The sequence below is a fragment of the Diospyros lotus genome, chromosome 1 (assembly GCF_014633365.1).
Source record: "Diospyros lotus cultivar Yz01 chromosome 1, ASM1463336v1, whole genome shotgun sequence".
Classification (NCBI taxonomy): Eukaryota; Viridiplantae; Streptophyta; class Magnoliopsida; order Ericales; family Ebenaceae; genus Diospyros; species Diospyros lotus.
Window position 1 is genome coordinate 1,466,563 of NC_068338.1, and position 4,733 is coordinate 1,471,295.

Below are 4,733 nucleotides of genomic sequence, written 5' to 3' on the forward strand. Positions count from 1 at the left end.
TGAGGATGTACCCTCATGTAGCACCGGATGGATTTCCGGTTGATGACACAGGATCAGTTGCCAGGTGGTAGCACCTGATGGCAATGATGGGAGCGTGAGGCTCGAGGACTGCGATGTAGAGCGTTGTTAATTGACCGTGTACATAGAAGTTCAGCAGGTCCTGGTGGCTAGACCAGGCGAATTTTGAGAAAGAGATCCAAGGATATATAAAAAAAAAAGATGGTTGGTCAAGGTAGAATTGTGCCGCTTAAAGGAGTGTGGCTCTAAAGCGAGAGCTATAAATGGTAGTGTGAAATGTGGCCAGGGTAGAACTTGAGAGGTTCTCCCAAGAAAAGTTGAGCATGGGATAAGCTTCCTAAGGTACTACAACTCTAACAGGATGGATCACCCGGGGAAAGCCAGCTTAATGGCGAGTGCTTGAGTAAGAAGATGAGTCCTATGGCATTGAGTGGAAGTGTGGGTTCCACAGGAATGGCAGGGGTGATTTTAAATGGATGGGATCTGAACATACCGCGGTAGTCGATGATTGCAACTGTAGTGCTTGGAAGAAGGTTGTGTTGGTTGTGAACTGGGCGATCCGGCTAGAATTAATCGAGTTTGTTAGATGGAAGGTCAGGGCGAATTTAAGATGTCGCCAATGGGTGATGAGAGCTCGAAAGAAGAGCTTATGGGACGAGATTGGTTCCCAAAAATTGTGCGTAGGTGATGAAATCACCTGATAGCTGTGAGTGATATAGCTAGGGGGAATGCCTTGGTGTATGGGAAAATTGATGAGATTTAACCTTGAGGTTAGGGGTTAATATAACACCCTATATTTTCGTGAAATTGCCACGTATTATAAGTGAGTTAAAATACCGAAAAATATGTTTGAAATGGCAACAAGTGACCGAATCAGTCGCAGGGAGTGCCCTAGAGCTTAGATACCTAAGGACAAAGGTATAATTTTAACGAGTGTCTCGAGGTGAGACTTATTGCACTGAAAGAAATCAAATCAGAAATGGTTTTCGGTTAAGCTAAGTTATAACCTAAAAATACCGAATAATGGTAAGGGGCTTCCGAAAAATCGTATATATTGAGTAATTTTGAGTTAATAATTCTGGGATTTTAAGTATCTCGATAAATTTGATGTTTGAGGGTATAATTCTAATTAGAGAAATTATCCAAATGAAAGAATGATGAAATTATGAGCTTAGGTGGTGAAATGTTAAAGTTGAAAACTTGAAATATGGGCCAAAGTGTTATTTGAAAGAAGTTTAGGGTTTTAGCTTGGATTTCAAAAGATGGATTAATTCTAGTTTTGGATTTCAAAAGCCACTCAATTATGGCTTTGAGTCTTTGGAGTCCATGGCTAAGATTGTGACAAGTGGCATAACACCATTGGTTGAAGGATTCTATAAATAGGCACCTTGAGTTGCTCTCAAACCATTCCAAACAAATTTGAGGAGTGAAGCACTCTAAGAGGAGGAGCTTACTCTAGAGAGAGAGAAGGAGGTTCGGCAAGAAGGCGGGAAGAAAGCGGCGAAGAACGAGCCTCGTCGGAGTTGCGGGTCTTCGCCGGAATTCGCCAAAATCAGTCAGCAAAAATGCGAGGTAAGTCCCATTTTTTTTTTATAATCTTGTAGAGGGGGAAGATAGGGTTGCGTAGGTTCAAACGGGGGTCGAATCGGAGTTAAAACGAGGGAGATATGGCCGAAATACCAAACCGACACGTTGCTGTTCGGAATCTGGTGCCTGCGCGTGAGTTCACGCGCCGGATAATGGCTGCGCGTGGGGGCGCGTGTCCAGAATTCTTTTGGCGCGTGAGGGCGCGTGAGAGGTTCTTTTTACATGAAATTTTTCACCTATACCCCTACTTTAATACCCTTCAACTCTATATAAAAATATTTGAGGTTAGATTTACCAAAACACATATTTTCTGCAGAAATCTAGGCCGTTTGCTGTAAAATTATATCGTCGAAGAGATAACTCAACAAGGTGAGACTCCGTGAGACTCCTATACTCCAAATCCTATTTTTATTCTCTTATGAGAGACTTCTATTACATGAGACGTGTTTCATGAAGTTCTTACACATAAACGCATGTTATTCTCTTACGTGAAATCATGATGCATATATGAAATGTATTTTTCTGAAAATTATATGCTATTGACTTTTTAACTGTTGCATTTATAAAATTCGTGTGGCCATACTGTTGTACCTATCTGTTGTTGGCCGAGGGCAAAAGTCGGATATCCCCCGAGAGGCGCTATGCGTGCGCCATCGAGAAAGCTCTCGTGGGGAAGACCGTGAGCTTAAGGAACAACGGATGTGGTGCTTGCATGAGTGCTATGAAGTCGGGCCAAAGTGACATGGTTAGGGACCTCCCGAGAGGCGCTATGCGTGCGCCATTGAGAAAGCTCTTGTTGGAGGAGGCTAACGTGTTCACGAGGCACTTCGGAGTAGTTCTCGTTGTTTCCTCATACATTTTATACCTGATCATGCATCGATATAAACTGTTTTTGGAGTTTCTCACTAGAAGATTCATCTTCTAATTGGACTATGTCCCTGGAATATTCAAACGTTCCAGGTTCGACGAGCGGCTCTAAAGGAAAGGAGGTAGCCGAAGAATAAGTTTAATTTGTTGTCTATAGCATGTTTAGAATATTTTCATTTATATGCGAACCTATGTATGTCTTGGATATGTTTAAGACGTTCAGTTATATCTTACGAGAGATGATGTCCATGTAATTCATTTTGTAAACATCTTGAACAATTTTATGATAAATAAAGTATTATGGTTGTGAACCATATCAGGTTTGATCTATCTTCCGCATTCAAGATTTTAACGCCTGTCTTAGCTATTCGATTATTGGGTTTGTTAAGCTGAGAAGGTGTAAATTTGGATTTTTGGGATATTGTGTGATGTATGACAGCTATTGTTATATGAAAAATTTTTATATTCCTGAAATCCTAAGTTATAACACGCTCAAGAAATTTGGGGTGTTACAGTTGGTATCAGAGCGAACCTAAGGAAAAGTTCGCATGTGGCTAGATGAGTAAAGCCACCGTAAGTTTTGGGAATTAGGTTAGGATTTTTAAAATATTTAGTGGCATACTCTTGTTGCTTATTCAATTTGAATTGAACTGTGCCGCGATGATTTAATAGACCGCCCTGTCTTCTTGCTAGATGGTGAATACAAGAAGGAACAGGCGCGAGAGAGGCAATGGCGAAGAAAGCAACACCAACCCGCACCCAGGAGGTGGTGTGGAAGGTCAAAGAGATGCACGAGCTGACCTCGGTGAAGGCCGGATAGATAGGATTGAAAGAATCCTTGAAGGAATGGCTGGACGAATTTTAGAGTTGCAGCCCGAGCAAAGAAGAGTAGACTCCTTGGAGAGGTATCTACGACAAAATCCGCCAGTGTTTCAAGGAAAACCAGCAGATGACCCGGCAATCAGTGAATACTGGTTGGACCAGACCGAGAAGATCCTACAAAGATTGAGAATCTTGAATGAGGACAAGGTCGAATGTGCGACCTATATGCTGGAAGAGGAAGCTGCCCAATGGTGGAGGTCTATGCAGCGAGCGATACCTAACCGGACGGGATCTCAAGGGTCGGCGACAGATGTAGAATTGGGGGAGGCACCCCAGATGTCATGGGAACGATTTAAGGAATTATTCAATGGGAAATTCTTTCCCACTTGCTGGAAGTTGGCTAGAGCTCGAGAGTTCATGAACTTACGCCAAGGGCCAAATATGTCTGCGGCTCAATACGAGGCTGAATTTTTGCGGTTAATCAAGTATATGCCGCTGTACGGGATGGACGATGTGGAGAAGGGACGAAAATTCTTACAAGGCTTGCGAATTGAATTTCAACAGCTGATGAGCCTGGTCCATGTGGAGTCTTATGCAGACATAGTTTTCAAGGCTATGACCGCCGAGGAGAATATGACGCGGGTAGCAGAACTAAAGGCCACGACGATTCAAGCTGGTGGACAATCAGAGAAATCCCACTCAACTATGGGACCTCAAGATGGGAAGATCGTGAAAAAGGGCAAGGCGTGCTTTAAATGCAAGAAGAGGCACCCGGGCAAGAGGTGCGATGGCCAAAGTATTGTCTGTTACACCTGTGGACAACCCGGGCATACTTCCAGAAATTACTCGAAGGGAATGGTCCAAGAAGGTAAAGCTATAGCAGCAACACCAATGAGCGTGATCTGCTACAATTGCAACCAGCACGGGCACATCTCAAGGAATTGCCCGAAGAAGAAAGAGCAGCCGCTAAAGATTGAAGAAGGAAAAGGGACCAGACAGGGCCGAGTCTATAACTTGACCAAGGAGGACGTAGAGGCGAATCCTGCAGTTATCCAAGGTACTCTCTTCATTTTGGATACTCCTGTGCATGCATTGATAGATCCAGGGTTTACTCATTCTTTTATATCGCATGCTTTGGCTGGGAGTTTGAGAGTAGAAACCGAGTCTATGGGGTGTCTTATGGTGATTTCGACACCTATGGGAAAAAGTATGAAGTCCTCAGAAATGGTGAGGGGATGTGAAATTAGCCTGAGTAATGTTTGGTTCCAGGCTGATCTGATTCTGTTAGAAGTATATGACTTCGACATAATCTTGGGGATGGACTTCTTGTCCAAGTATGACGCCAATATAGGCTGTCGTAGGAAGATAATGACCATAAGAAAACCCGAGGGAGGGTGGGTTAAATTTCGGGGACAAGGCGACCCCGAGGTCATAAAGAT